Raw genomic sequence first — 16,444 nt, 5'->3', positions numbered from 1 at the left:
GGAAGAAAGAAGAAAGGAAGGAAGGAAGGAAGGAGAAAGGAAGGAAGGAAGGAAGAAAGAAAGAAAGAAAGAAGGAAGGAAGGAGAAAGGAAGGAAGGAAGGAAGAAAGAAAGAAAGAAAGAAAGAAAGAAAGAAAGAAAGAAAGAAAGAAAGAAAGAAAGAAAGAAAGAAAGAAAGAAAGAAAGAAAGAAAGAAAGAAAGGAAGGAAGGAAGGAAGGAAGGAAGAGAGAGAGGGACAGAAGGAGGGAGGAAGAAGGAAGGAAGGAGAAAGAAGAGAGAAAAGAGAGGGAGGGAAGGAAGGAGGGAAGGGAGAGAGAAAGAGAGAGAGAGAGTGAGAGAGAGAGAGAAAGAGAGAGTGAGAGAGAGAGAGAAAGAGAGAAAGAGGGAGAGAGAGAGAGGAGCCATGATCCACAGTGACTTTTTAATATGACTAAAACATGGGAGCACATCCATCTCTGAATGAATACTATTTCTTCCACTGGGGTGTCAGCTCATTGTCCCAAAGCCACATTAATTTTTCATTAATTTTTTCAGTACTTAGGATGAGTCCCAGAACTTCCCATGTGATAGGCAAGTGCTCTTTAACCGAGCCATACCTCCTGATGTAAATATATCAGTGTTAATGGTCTAAACTGACTGCCTAATTCCTGTGAAAGAATTCTTGTAGCCAGGCACCAGTGGATCACGCCTGTAATCCTAGCTACTCAGGAGGCTGAGATCTGAGGATCACGGTTCAAAGCCAGCCTGGGCAGGAAAGGCCATGAGACTCTTATCTTCAATTAACCACCAGAAAACCAGAAGTGGTGCTGTGGCTCAAGTGCTAGAGTGCTCACACTTTGAGCTGAAGAGCTCAGGGATAGCACCTAGGCCCAGAGTTCAAGCCCCACAACTAACTAAAAAAAATTCTTGTAGAAAAAAATATAGACAGTTTTCCTATCCAGTTTTATAATACTTGTTAGGTATCAGTTCATGTGGCTTACACACCTCAACATTATCTCTAGACATAAAAAATGGAATTCTAAATGACATAATATCAGGTGTGAAAGTTTTTAAAGCCAAAATGCTATTATATCTTTTATCATCTACTTACTTTAGATTTGTAGGTACATTCTAAAAATCAAAAAAATATATACTTGCACATGATAAATTTACAGGACTCTAGACATTCATACAGTGAGTCCAAAGGAAGATATTCTTTTTTGGGGGGGAGGGCGGGTCTGGTCGTGGGGCCTGAATTGTGGGCCTGGGCACTGAGCTCTTCAGCTCAAGGCTAGCACTCTACCACTTGAGCCACAGCGCCACTTCCAGCTTTTTTCTTTTTGCTTATGTAGTGTTGAGGAATCGAACCCAGGGCCTCATGCATGCAAAGCAAGCGCTCTACCACTGAGCCAACTTCCCAGCCCCAAAAGGAAGATATTCTTAGGAGAGGATCACAAGGTTCAATAGCTATGTGCACATGATTATATAAAATGATGTTTATCAAAAACTCCAAGAAATGGAAATGAGGTTTTTGGGGTTTTTTTTCTCCTTTGTCACTGTTTTTGTTTTCTGGACCTTTTGTCTTGTATGTAAATTTTTCCTTTGTGAGAAGGTAAAGCGGAGCACAGTAATGGTGGAACAAAGAGTGAACACATATATCAGGTTACTCACTTGAAACTATGTTGAAAACTAACTATATAACTTGAGGAGGGAGGGTCTGGAGGGAAAAACTGGGAGAAAATTAGAGAAGAGGTGACATTGTCAAAAAGTAATGTACTCAATACCTGACTTCTGTAACTGTAACCTCTCTGTTCATAACTTTTACAATAAAAAATGTTATAATGCATTTTTTGTCTGTCAGAGTTATTTAATGATTTTTACCAAGTCTGAAGAGCACAGTGGAAGATTGAGAACACACATGGTGTCAGAGTATTCCAAAACCTTAGATGTGTTGCAGCTATTTCCCAGTTAAAGAGTTCTTGAAAAAGAAGATCATGGACAATTATTCTCCCATATAAAATGCTTTTTAAGTTAGACATCAGTTCATGTGGTTTACATGTTTTCAACTGTAACTCTAGATATGTAAGATGGACATTTAAATGACATAATTTCTCCTTTGAATACCGAAAGTTTGTTTTTTAAGTCAAAATATTATTTATTACATGCATTTTGTCTGTTAGAGTACTTTCTACCAAGTCTGAAGAGCGCACTGGAGAACTAAGAACATACAGAGTGTCTGAATATTCCAAAACCTTAGATAGGTTGTCTCTGTGATATGAAGAAAGTGTGGAGACAGTAGAGAGAGGTGTTCTGTTCACACTCTTCACCATGTATACTTATTGCCAGTACAAATAGAGAGCAATTTTAGTAGAACGTCTCCCTTTACAACATTTCTTTTCAGTGCAATACTGAATCCTATTTACTGTACTTTGCAATATGAAAGAGGAGTTCCTACACTAGAAACGGGGGCGTATCTCCCACACCCCTCCCTGTATCTGCATGCCTGTGCCAACTGCTAACCTCACCTGACATCTCTTCTTCAAACTGAGGAAATAACAAGTTTAGGGAAGCAAACTGATTCAGGTAGTAACATCAGGAACTTGGTAGCATCATACTAGACTTGCTTCAGTAAACAGTGTTTACTGTTAAGTGATCATGTCCATTGTTCATATAGCATGTCGGGAACATTATATTTAATTTTATTTGTATCACAAGATTCTTATTACATGATACAAACCAATGCAGCAGGCTTACTTGATTTTTTGTGCCAATCCTGGGGCTTGAACTCAGGGCCTGACATTGTCCTTGAGTTTTTGTGTACAAAGCTAGCACTCTACCACTTGGGCCACAGCTCTTCTTCCAGCTTTTTGGTAGTTGGAGAAAAGAGTCTCATGGACTCCCTTACCTGTGCTGACTTTGAACTGGGATCCCCAGATCTCAGCCTCCTGAGTTAGCTAGGGTTCAAGGTATAAGCCACCAGCACCTGGGTAACTTGACTAACTTTAAGCCACTGAACTAAATAATTTTAAAATGTCTTCCAGAATCTAAGTGAAAGCAGAAGAGTCTGGTTTGGCAAACAGATCAAATTCCTCTGCCCACAGAGGTTCTGTATTCCTCCCTGTGGCCTTGAGCAGTTGTATATACAGGCCCCTAGACATCACATCACTATGGCCTTGGTCATGGCATCTCTAGGCATCCTGGCTTTTTGTACCTTAAAGACTTACACATGAACAATGGACAGATTGGACCCCAGAAGTGTGCACCAGAACAGGCACCCAGTCAGAGGGGTTAAATTACTCATGACAAACTCGGGCCTGCTGAGTGGCACCAGGTCTGGTCACCGATATGGCACACAGACTGCAGAATAAATTTGGGAGTCGTATAGGTCTCTCCTATAAACACCTTATTAACTACTGCATGATAAACCTCAGGTGGTACCCTCCCTTAGGACCCTGCCTGTCTAGCAGGAGCTCTGTTGTTCATCTTTGTCTTCAATAAATCTTCTCTGTTTTACTTTTCCTTCAGTGTCTGTAGACTCTTGAGTCAAGACCATGGACAAAGGACCTGATACAAGTGTTACAGTTTTTCAGTATCATCAGGTATATGACTAAATTTGTTTATGGTACAATCCTCATGAGAGACAATCAACAATGACAACTAATGAAAACATGGAACAACAAAGACCCATCAAATCTACCAAGTAAATTGCATGCTATATCTCATTAATTTGATCCTCAGTGATATTACTATGCAATTAAGGAAAGAGTCTTGCAATTGGACAAAACTTGACTCTGTCCAGAATCTTTTACCAAATATCCAAATGGCCTTGGTTAAGCCAGCTAAATGGGTGAGGCAAGTATAATTGATTTTAATGACATAGGCAAATGCTATCTACAAAATGCTTAATGAAAATAATAATAAACTGTTGATTCATTATACTCTAGTGATTCTATATATACACATAATGCAATTTGATCATACTCACCCCCTTTATCATATTTCCCACACCCTGCTTCCATATCTGTTAACATCCCTCCATCTTCTTTTACTGCCAGTACTAGGGTTTAAACTCACACTCTCTCATGGCTTTTTAAATCAAGGGTGGCAGTCTACCACATTCCCAGGTTTTGCTGATCAGTGGTGAGTGGTCTCCTCACCTTTCTGTCCAAGCTGACTTCAAACTATGATCCTCAGATCTCAGCCCCTGAGTAGCTAGGACTACACACGTGAACCATCTGTGCCCAGTAAGTCTTGTTTTAATGAACATAATTCTCCAAAGTGTAAAAATGAGTTTCAAAGCAGGATGATATGAATCTTAGTTGTTTTTAAACAAGCCTATAGGAATGAAAAGCCTCCAAGGAGATCTGTCAGAAAATACTAAATAGTTATTTATGGCTTCATCCACAGTCTTAGGAATGAAGCTAACAACAGCTTTATTTTTGAATATTTTTATTATCTTTGAGTAGTTGTACAAAAGAGTTGCATTCACCAAAGCAGTTTATGAATACAGTACATCTCGATCAATGTCACCCCTTTTAACATTCTCATGCATTCCTCCCAACCCATCTCTTCCCTTAATTATCTTAATTTTTGGTTATGTGATTAATTTTGTTGTTGTTGTTGTTGTTTGGTCCAGTTGTGGGGCCTGAACTCTGGGCCTGGGCACTGTCCCTCAGCTCTTCAGCTCAAGGCTAGCGTTCTACCACTTGAGCCACAGCGCCACTTCCGGCTTTTTTCTTTTTGCTTATGTGGTGCTGAGGAATCAAACCCAGGGCCTCAGGCATGCAAGGCAAGCGCTCTACCACTGAGCCACCTTCCGAGCCCATATGTGGTTAATTTTTTTGCAATTTAACAAAGCATTTTATATGTATCACCACTTCAATTTCTTCACCTCCCTTCGACCCACCACTTCCTTTACATCATTTTATCAAACAAATGTACTTATTGCCTTACCTATGAAACTGTAACCTCTCAGCTCATCACCTCAATAAAAAAATTAAAAATTGTTCATAGTGAGATTAAGTAACTATGGTAAGAAGAACAATAAACTGACAAAGTTGCATAAAGCCCAGGTATAGATGGACATAAAGGACAAGAGTATTCATAGAGGCAGAATTATACAAGCTGCTTAAGGGATCTAGGCAGACATTCAGCAGAACTGCTCATTTGAAAATGTAGTTTTGTTCCCATATGGTGAGTTGTCATCCCTATGACAACTGCAGTAGAAAGGACAGCGCCATCTGCAGGACGTGTTGGATGCAGACAACAGAAAAGACTCTCAAAACAGGCTGCAGGCCATTTTTTTTTTCAAGCTCAAAAAGTGGGGGCAAAAAGGGGCTCAGGGCTACTGCACAGAGTAGCACTGCCATCTACAGACTAGGGAGCATGACAGCTACCAACCCCAGAGGAAAAATCTATCTTTCCCACTGCGCTTCTCTCTAGATCTCCAAGATCATGGTTTAAGAAGCCAAGGGGGCTAAAATAAAGGAGCAGAGAGTCGACTATTACCAACAAAAGTGGGTTCTGCATTGTGTTTCCATCGTGGAAGCCCTCCCTAGTCCCATACTAGGAACTATAGCAACAGCAGTGAGCAAGGCACAGTAAATGTACATCTGCTCTTGGGCTATGATTGATCATTTGGGGGCCTGTACCTGGGTAACCAGTGAAGTGCTGTCAGTCTTCATTCTGGGCTCCTTCCACTCTTTTCTTTCAATCTTTTGTTATCAGTATTGTAATGGATAGGACCAATGGTGTCCAGGACCTTGAAGCTTTATGAGTTCATTTACTTATTATTCTATGTTCATAGCAGGCTTTGTATGCTTATTGGAGGACAGTATGTTGACTTCTGACTTTTGGCAATGATCCAAAATCCATAAGGATGATGTTTATATTTATATATATAAAACCATGTGTAGGTTTTGTGTACATATTAACTTTTCATTCCATTTCTATCAATACTAACGAGCAGGACATCTATATTATAAAGTAAAATTATGTGTAGCTTGTAGGAAAACTGTCAAATTTGTTTTCCAAAGCAGCAGCAATGATTTACATTTACACCAGCAATGAATGAGAGCTCTGACACTACCTGCATCACATCTTTTCTTTATAGTCTATACTAGGCACTTTAGCCATTCTGCTAGGTATAGGTTAGTATCTTTTTTTGTTCTAATTTTCAATCCTCAATGCTATATGACGTTGAACATTTTTCATATACTTTTTATTTTCATATACTCTAGAAGCAGTATGTTCATATTTCTGCCTTTCTGTTAATTTGGTTGATTTTAAGAATTCTTCATATACTTTGGATACTAGACCTTTCTGACATAATTACAAATACTTATTTTCAGTCTTTGACATGTCATTATTAAATAAGTTTCTTATTGTGAAAATACTGTACACAGAGGATACAGTTACATAAGCAAAGTAATGAGTACATTTCTTATCAAGCATTGTTGCCTCCTTTGTTTTTCCCCTACCTTCTCTTCCCTCCCATCTCCTCAACTATACTCCCCTCCCCACCTAAATTGTAAAGTTCATTTTTCAACATAGTGCCTTGTACATCTCATTGTTACAATGGGTCCACCTGTATCACTATTTAAACATTTTGGTTTTTTCCTTCCCCTCCCCAAATTATGCTGACATCAAATACAGTGAAAACAGGGGTTATACCATGAGGGAGGAGCATACAAAGCAACAAAGAAATCACATGGTACCTTATAAATATGTTAGAAACAAAAGCAAGAAAGGAAAAAAACACTTGTGTCCCTATCTTGGGGTTCATTTCACTTAATTTCATCTTATCTGGTCATATGTACATAGCTTTTGACATTTCTCTACTTGTTCCAGTCATATACTAGTTATTGCAAATAAGGGAAACCATGTTTCTTTGGGCCTGGCTTACTTCACTTCATATAATTTTTTCCAAGTCTGTCCATTTCCTAACCAATGGGACAATGTCATTTTTTCTGATAGAGGCATAGAATTCCATTGCATATATATATATAAATATATATTTCACATTTTCTTGGTCCATTCATCTACTGAGGGGCATCTGGGTTGGTTCCATATCTTAGCTATGGTAAATAATGCTGCAATAAACACAGTTGTGCTGGTAGCTTTAGTATGGTCTTGTTTGTGATCATTTTGGTAAATGCCCAAAAGTGGGATTCCTGGGTCATAGGGGAGCTCTATGTGGAGTCTTTTGAGGAACCTCCATACTACTTTCCAAAGTAGTTGAACAAGTCTACACCCCCACCAACAATGCAGTAGGGTTCCCGTCTGGCCACATCCCTTCCAGCATCTGTTGTTATTAAAGTTCTTGATTCTAACTGGGGTGAGGTGGTATCTCAATGTTGTTTTGATTTGCATTTTTTATGGCTAGAGAGGTTGAGCATTTCTTCATGTGTCTATTGGTCATTATTATTTCCTCTTCAGAGAAGTTTCTTTAAGTCTTTAGCCCACTTAATTGTTGGGAAGTCGTTTCTTTGAGGATTTGTTGTTGGGGGATTTAATTTTTTGAGTTCCCAGTATATTTTAGATATGAGACCCTTGTCTGTTGTATGGCTAGTGAAGATCATCTCCCAATCCGTGGGCTTTCTATTGATCTTGCTAGCTATGTCCTTTGCCATGCAGAAGCTCTGCAATTTCATGCAATCCCATGTGTCTAACCTTTCTTTGATTTGTTGTGCTTCTGGGTCTCTCACATTACCCCTAACTCTCCCTCCCCCCAACCCCGCATGGGCCTCCACACCAAGACAAAGGTCCATAGAGACAGTGGCTTCTGTTAGGGGATGGATGAGGACCTCAAGACCCATTCAACACCTAGACCACAAGCCAGACCCACCCAAAGCCCTCTGGGTACTCCCAGTCACCATGAAACTGCAGCGAGAGCTATTCTGAGGCCAAACCAGTTTTTTTTTTCTTTTTAGGGAAAGTAACAGAAGAGAGCAGAAAAAACCACCACTACAACCACCATGATCTCACTGCCACTTCCCACTGCACAGCTCTGAGCTAAGAATGCCTTGACGTGTGCATGTGCAGCATTCACAACTTGGCTGTACACAAAGGCTGTACACCAAGAGCATGCACGTGTGCCCTGTGGCTCTTCTAGAATGGACATTTCAAGCTCTCCTAAGATGGAACACAGGCTTGTGCATCACTTGATCTGCTCCTACCCAAACTGTCTCCCATTCGCAGGAACTTTGGAGAACAGCCCCAGGTAATCCCAAATGAAAGGATATTTCTGGAAACACATGCAGTGACAGCAACAGATTTGACGATGTTACTTTTATGCATGTTCCAATCCATCATTTGCATCCTTCTTTGTCTTTTCTGTGATGCAAGCCACTCTGGTAGAATAATGATATTCTTTTATGTACTTCTTGGATTGCTTTATGAGATATTATAATCTGTATCCTGTGTAAAGTAGAGCAGTATGGATGGAGTACTATGTTGCATTTATACCTTCTTGTTTTGTTCTCTGACACTGAACTTCAATTTTACATAGTAGTCTCTGTTCTGCTTTTTCTTTCTTTTCTTCTGTCCTCCCTTTCTCTCTCTTTCTCTTTCTCTCTTGCTTTCTTTCTTGCTTGTTTTTTTTCTTGCTTGCTTGCTAGCTAGCTTGCTTGCTTTTTCTTTCTTTCTTTCTTATGCTAGTACCTGGGCTTAAACTCAGGGCCTGGGCACCGTCTCTTAGTTTTTTCACTCAAGGCTAATGCTCTACCACTTGAACCACTGCTCCATTGTTGGGGGTTATTTTTGGTGCTGTTCCTAGGGCATGAACTCAGGGCCTGTAGACTGTTCCTGAGCTTCCTGGTCAAGGCTAGCATTCTACCAAATGAGTTATGGCTCTACTTCTTCCTTTTGGGTGGTTATTTGGTGATAAGAGTTTTGTGTAGTTTTTGGTCTGGGCTGGCTTCTAATTGCAATCCTCAGATCTCAGCCTCCTGAGTAGCTAAGATTACAGGGGCAATCTCAGAGTCACATATGCATGTCTACTTCGGGATTTTGATGGTTAAATTTTTTTGTCAGTCATGGGGCTTGAACTCTGGGGCTGGGTGCTGTCCCTCAGCTCTTCAGCTCAAGGCAGGTGCTCTACCACTTGCGCCACAGCACCACTACCAGTTTTCTGGTAGTTAATTGGAGATAAGAGTTTCTCAGATTTTCTTGCCTGGGCTGGCTTTGAACCTTGATCCTCAAATCTCAGCCTCCTGAGTACCTAGGATTACAGGCGTGAGCCACTGGTGCCCAGCTTGGTGGTTAATTTTTGATTAAAAATAAAGTCTCTCTGACTTTCCTGGCTGGCTGGCTTTGAACTGGTATCCCCACATCTCAGCCTTCTGTGTAGATAGGCTTCTAGTCCTAAATCCATTGGTGATCACCTCTCTGACTTTTGTTTTTATCTGTGGAGATATTTATCCTTTCTCTTATCATCCTATCATAACTGCTTTTGTCCAATTATAGTTTAAATATAATATTTGTCCAAGACAACAGTCAGGATACACCTCTTTCTAGGTCACAGCTGTAGAGATTAAGCACTTGTTGAATACTCTGAAATACAACTAAATTCTGAAAATGTCTCTTGAATTTTTGGTACTGTGCTGCTGCCATGGTCCTTCAGTGCATTCTAAGCTTTCTTTTTAAATTTCTGTGAATGATTTAAACGATCAAGATGTGTTGGTTTGACAAATACTTACATTATGGCTAATAACCTTGAATTGAAAACTCATAATATGTCCTTTACAATAACTGTATCCTTTCATCTGTCTATTCTGTGTGGGGCTTAGATTATTCCATAGCATAGATATATAAAATGCCATGATTTCAGACATTATTTATTTGAACACTTTTCTGTTGGGGCATAGTTGATTTATCTGTGGATTTCAGCTATTACAAATAGGAGGCTAGAACTACATACTGAGCATTGCTCAATGTTCACTTCAGCTATTTTAGCTTGATACAAAAGTAATAGTTGCTGGGTACTGGCAGTGGCTCATACCTGTAACCTTACCTTCACAGGAGACTGAGATCTGATAACAAAGGTTCAAAGCCAGCCGAGCAGAAAAGCCCATGGGACTTTTGGAGGTGTGACCCAAAGCTAGAGGGCCAGCACTGACTGAAAAAGCCAGCAAGTTCTCAAGGCCCTGAATTCAAGCTCCAGTACCTACACACACACACACACACACACACACACACACACACAATCATAACACTATGATATTGTCCAGTAGAAGAATGACTGAATATACATTAGTAGTAATACAAAATCCCCTGTTATCAGAATCATCTCAGACCTTGTGAGTCACAGCTAGATATTACACATATGCTAACCTGATAGCTATTGGGATGATGGCTCACAGCTCTCACAACAAACTGGTGGTCGCAGTAACCTATGATGCATGAGCTCACTGAGCCCATCTTAGGGCATCCCATGAGCAGAGTGAGGACACACAGGAAGGAGTGGGTGGCAGGTTAATGAAGTTTTCTGAAGGCAGGTTTTAACATTTAGGAAATCCTGCTATCTCTTCTTTCTCGCCACACACGCATCAAATAACATTCTTGGTATTCTTGTACATAGCATTTCTTACCAAGCTATCCTCTAGACTTTTATTTCATCATACTGAGAGAATAGGCATCATTGTTTCCTGTCCTATATTGTATGTTTTACTTCTTAAGCAAATGACATTGTTATTTTAAAGTCCTGACATGGAAGCTGGTCAACAGGTACTGGCACTGCTAAAAGCAATGGGTAAGTATGGAGATGGCATGACATGGAAGGGGACGATCTTAACAAACTTGGAAGCCAGGCATTGCCTATAATCCTATCTACTCAGGAGATTGAGATCTGAGGATCCCAGTACCAAGCAAGCCTGATCAGAAGTCTGTTAGACTCTTATCTCCAACTAACAACCAAAAGGCTAGAAGTGAAAGCATGGTTTAATAGGTAAAGGGCAAGCCTTGAGCAGAAAAAGCTAGAGACAGTGCTCAGGCCCTGAGTCTAAGTCCCTGTACCACTACCCCCAAAAAGATCTAGAGCCTGAAAAAGTGCCATGGAAAGGTATGATAGCCATTCACAATGCAAACTGTGTGGTTTCTATCAGAGAGAGAAACAAATAGAATAATACTTTACTTTTGGTGTAACTCTTTTACTCATCAGCTAATATTTTTCAGATGCTTTTATTTGAGGTTTGAACTCAGGGCCTGGGTGCATCTCTAAGCTTCTTTTATTCAAGGCTAGCACTCTACCACTTGAGCCACAGTGCCACGTCCGGCTTTTTACTGAATAGTTTATTAGAGATAATGTCTGGACTGCCTTCAAACTGCAATCCTCAGATCTCAGCCTCCTGAGTAGCAAGGATTACAGGCACGAGCCATGTTTGGCTCCCAGCTTCAGATGCTTTAATAAAAGTACATTTACTTTATAAGTACATAATGTGTTCATAACAATCATCAGTTTGTGTGAAATATGCAGAGGTATAAAAGCAGACTCATTGTGATGACATGTGCCAGTATGCTCACAGGCCAATGCAGGAGGAACACAATTTAAGTCTGACTTGTGCTACACAGGAAGGCTGATGGGTATTTGTATAGCATGACCCCTTGTCCCAAAAACAAAGGTTTATAAAAAAGAATAGACTGTTCTATTCACATTAAAATTATTTTTGTGACCCATGTAAGTTCTCTAACTTCCAAAGCCATCGTTATAATTCAGAAATAAATATTTAGCTGTGAATTGTGTATTCTTGTTCTTTTAGGTACAAACATAGGATGCAAAGAATCTGCTTTGCAGACTTTGTAAGGTGTTTTCACATCCTATCCTGAGTGGTCACAAGTCTTGACCTAAGAATTCTTTGCTCCTAGCTTGTTGCCTGGGTGCTGTGGGTCTATGCCTGTAATCTTAGATACTCAGGAGACTGAGATTTGAGGATCTCAGTTCAAAGCCAGCCTAGGCAAGAAAAAAGGTGAGACTCTTATCTCCAATTAACCACCAAAAAGCCAGAAGTAGAGCTGGAGCTCAAAGTAGAGCACTAGCTTTGAACAAAAAAGCTCAGGGCAGTGCCCAGGCCATGAGTTCAATCTCCAAGACCAGCACAAAAAAATTATTCGCTCTTGAGAAAGAAAACCATACTCTGCTTGAATTCTGATATTTTGGGTGAGGGGAGAGAGGAGAGGGTTAGACACCTGAATTCCTAACTTGCTGGCTGCTTACTGTGATCAAGTCTTAGAGTGAAAAACTCCACACTCTTGTTAATTCCATGGCCATGTACTCACAGTGAAAATACAAGAGAACTCTAGAATTACTAACAGAAAGAGAGTAAAGTTAACCATCTGGAAATTCCCCAGAACATTCTTATCATGGCCTATCCTCAAGAATAAGAAACTGTTTCATTAGAGCCTAACAGAGACTAACTTCCCCGGAGGAAAGAAAAGACTCAGCTCCACCCCTTGGGTACCTCCTTAAGGGGCTGAAGAAAACTGAAAGATAATGCAAAAGGATCCATTGGCAACTGGAAAAGTTGAAGAGTTAGTTTTTGTAGCATTGACAGAAATTGAGAATGATTCTCACATATTCATGTACTACTCATTATTCTAAATGACAATGTAAAAATAAGTCATATATTTCTACAACTCCAGTATTATCCAGTAAGCACTATTAAAATCTGAAATATATAATTATGAATAGGATTTGAATTACATTTCAAGTGAATTTTCGGAAGAAATAGTCAATGGTTTTGTGTCACATTCCAAGTGTGACATTACTATTCCTGTTACCTCTTATTCAGAATACTATTTCCAGGAAAAAGTTCAAATAATATTTTTTAATTCTTTGGTTGCTTCATCATGTTTTGGCTTGGTTGATTAAATTTCAAACTGTAACTATAAAAATATTGCTTTCTGAAATGAACCCCAAGACATGGACACAAGAGGTCTTTCTTTGCTGTTGTTGTTTTTAACATATAATGTGAATTTTTTTGTTTTCTTTGAATGTTCTTCCCCTTATGGTATAACCTCTGTTGTCATTGTACTTGAACTTAGTACCCTGAATCTTGTATATACATTTATCTAATTTGGGGAGGGGAAGGGGAATAACAAAACGCTGAAACAGGGACACAGGATGACCCATTGCAACAATGAGACTCATAAGACATTATGTTGGAAATGAACTTTACAACTTTGGTGGGAGGAGTAAGGGAGGTGGAAGAGGGAAGGGATAGTGGGAGAGCAACAAAGGAGAGGGTAACAATGCTCAACAAGAAATGTACTCATTACCTTACTCATGTAATTGTAACCTCTCTGTACAGCAACTTTACAATTAAATAAAATTCAAAAGAATATTGCTTTCTATTTAAAGCCTTAACCAAGTTTTTCAAGTCACTCAGTTCTAAACCTTGACAGTCCCCTTATGCTCTGGAAAGATTACTGTTTGCAAAAATATAACTAATGTGCCTTAAAGTCTACTTTCAGAATACCCACGTGGTTTAACAATGTAAACCAAACAGTTACCCTTAAATTTTTTGTGTGCCAGTATGAGGCTTGAACTTAGGGCCTTATGTTCTTTTGGGGGGGGGGGATTTTCATTTCTGGTCTTTATTTTCCTCAGAGAATTTTTTTTGGGAGCTTAGGTTGCAAATTTCTTCTCTGCCTTTTTTTTTTTTTTTTGAGCTACAAATCTTTCCTTTTTTTTTTATTGTGAGAATACCATACAGAGGAGTTACAATTATATGGGCAAGATAACAAGCACATTTCTTATCAAGCATTGCTGCCTCCTCTTTGTTTCCCCTTCCCATCCCTTCCCATACTCCCCCCTCCCCCACCCGGTCCTCCCCCCACCCCCCACCAAACTTGTAAAGTTTGCTGCAATGGGTCCACCTGTATCCCTAGTTAAACTATTTGTTTTTTCCCTTCCCCTCCACAAATTATACCAACATTAAACACAGTGAAAGCAGGGCTTATACCATGGGGAAGGACATACAAAGCAACAAAGAAATCATCTTGTAAATGTGTTAGAAACAATTGCATGGAAGGAAAAAAAAAAAAACATTTGAATACTTATCTTGGGGTTAATTCCCCTAAGGGCCTTATGTTCTTTCTTGGCTTTTTAGCAAGGTTAGCACTCTACCACTAGGGCCACATCTCCACTTGTGGCTTTGTGCTGGTTAATTGGAGAGCTTCATGGTCCTTGATCCTCAGATTTCTGCTTCCTGAGTACCTAGGACTACAGATGTGAGCTACTACACTTGGCTCATCCTTAAATTGTATTTTTTTATTTGTAGGTCCGGTCGTGGGGACTGAACTCTGGGCCTAGGCGCTGTCCCTCAGCTCTTCAGCTCAAGGCTAGCTCTCTACCACTTGAGTCACAGAGCCACTTCTGGCTTTTTTCTTTTTGCTTACGTGGTGCTGAGGAATCGAACCCAGGGCCTCAGGCATGCAAGGCAAGCACTCTACCACTGAGCCACCTTCCCAGCCCCATCATCCTTAAATTTTATAAAAATCAAATCTGTAAGCCAGGCGCGGGCAGCTCACACCTGTAATCCTAGCTACTCAGGAGGCTGAGATCTGAGGATCATGATTCAAAGCCAGCCCAGGCAAAAAAAGGCCATGAAACTCTTATCTCTAATAAACCATTAGAAAACCGGAAGTAGCACTGTGGCTCAAGCAATAGAGTACTCGCCTTGAGCTGAAGAGTGCAGGGACATTGCCCAAGCCCAGAGTTCAAGCCCCCCACAATCAACAACAACAACAAAAAAATCAAATCTGTAGTGTCTGTAGAAAGACTATGAAGTTGCCTACCAAGAGTCAAGAGTGGTCTAGGACCAGTCAAGTAAACCACGCCTAAATTCTTAATTAAAAGAACTTGACTGAAGCTGCGCATGATAACTCATGCCTATAATCCTAGCTATTCAGGAGGCTGATATCAGGAGGTTGTTAGACTGAAATCTATATATTGATAATACATATTTATGTGTTAGGCCCTGCATTGAAAATTCATATATTTAAATTCTACCCCTCAGTACAATGGCACTATAAAGTGGGGCATTTGAGAAGTGTTTAGGTATAAAGTGTCAAGCCCTCAAAAAAGTAGACCTCCAAAAAATCCTTTCCTCTTTTCACCACATGAGCACAATAAGAAGATACCCATCTATGATCTGGAGAACCAGGCTCACCAGACACTTGAATCCATCAACACCTTGATCTTAGATCACCCAGTCTTAAGAATCACAAGAAATAAATCTGTTGTTTCAAATTATTTTAAAACCCTGTAGAAATGTGTGTGTGTGTGTGTATATATATATATATATGTATATATATATATATATACATATAGATGTATATATAGACACACAATGGAATTCTACTCTTCCATCAGAAAGAATGGCATTGCCCTATTTGTAAGGAAATGGAAAGACTTGGAAAAAATTATTTGTAAGCCAGACCCAAAGAAACATAGGCTTTGTGGGTTCTCTCATTTGTACTAACTAGAATATGTCTAAGGTATTCTTAGGAGAAGACCACAATAACTCAATAGCTATGTGGATATGACCATGTAAAATGATGATAATCAAAATGAACTCAAAGAAATGGAAACAAGAGGGTTTTTTTAATTATACTGTTTGCAGTTATTTCTTTTTTTCTTTCTTTTTTCCCTTTGGTTTATTCCTTGATGTCACTGTTTTTTATTTCTGTACCCTTTGTCTTGTATATAAGATTATCTGATTTGAGGAAGGGAAGGGGAATCACAGAAACAGTATGATAGAGTAAACCAATTCACTAGACACTATGTTGGAAATGAACTTTACAACTTGGAGAGGAGGTGGGTTGGGGAGCAAAGTAGGAGAAAATGAGGGAGGAGTAACACTGTTCACAAAGAATGTACTCATTACCTGACTTATCTAACTCTAACCCCTCTGTACATCACCTTTACAATGAAACTTGAATTTAAAAAAAAAAACTGTAGTGTTATATAACATACTTCACAGCTAAGTCATGTTGGCATTATTAGTGCTGTTCCTGGCTGACATATTGCAAGTAAAAGTGAAGAGAAACTAGAAAGTAAAACAAAGAGAAGCAGATATCACATACGCTATCCTCACACTGGACATAGGACTGATAAGGTTACCTTAAAAATCTTTGTACAGTATTTTCCAAAAAACTTCTGAATTTATTTATATTTACTCCTACTTCATTATATTTAATCTTGCATCTTTTTGAAGTTTTATATTCTGATTGAGTTAGTACCTAGAAATTTGTTTGCTTTGTTTTTGTGCCATCCTGGGGCTTGACCTCAGGGTCTTAGGGTCTGGGCTCTCTCCCTGAGCTTTTTTCACTCAAGCCTAGCACTCTACCACTTGAGTCATGGTTCTATTTCTGGATTTTTGATGGTTAATTAGAGGAAAGAATCACACAGAATCACACAGATTTTCAGCCTGGACTGGCTTTGAATTATGATCATTAGTTCTCATCT

Source organism: Dipodomys spectabilis, unplaced genomic scaffold, assembly GCF_019054845.1.
Source record: "Dipodomys spectabilis isolate Male_0828 unplaced genomic scaffold, ASM1905484v1 ptg000091l, whole genome shotgun sequence".
NCBI lineage: Eukaryota > Metazoa > Chordata > Mammalia > Rodentia > Heteromyidae > Dipodomys > Dipodomys spectabilis.
The sequence above is the reverse complement of the archived record's forward strand: the minus strand, read 5'-3'. Positions refer to the sequence as shown.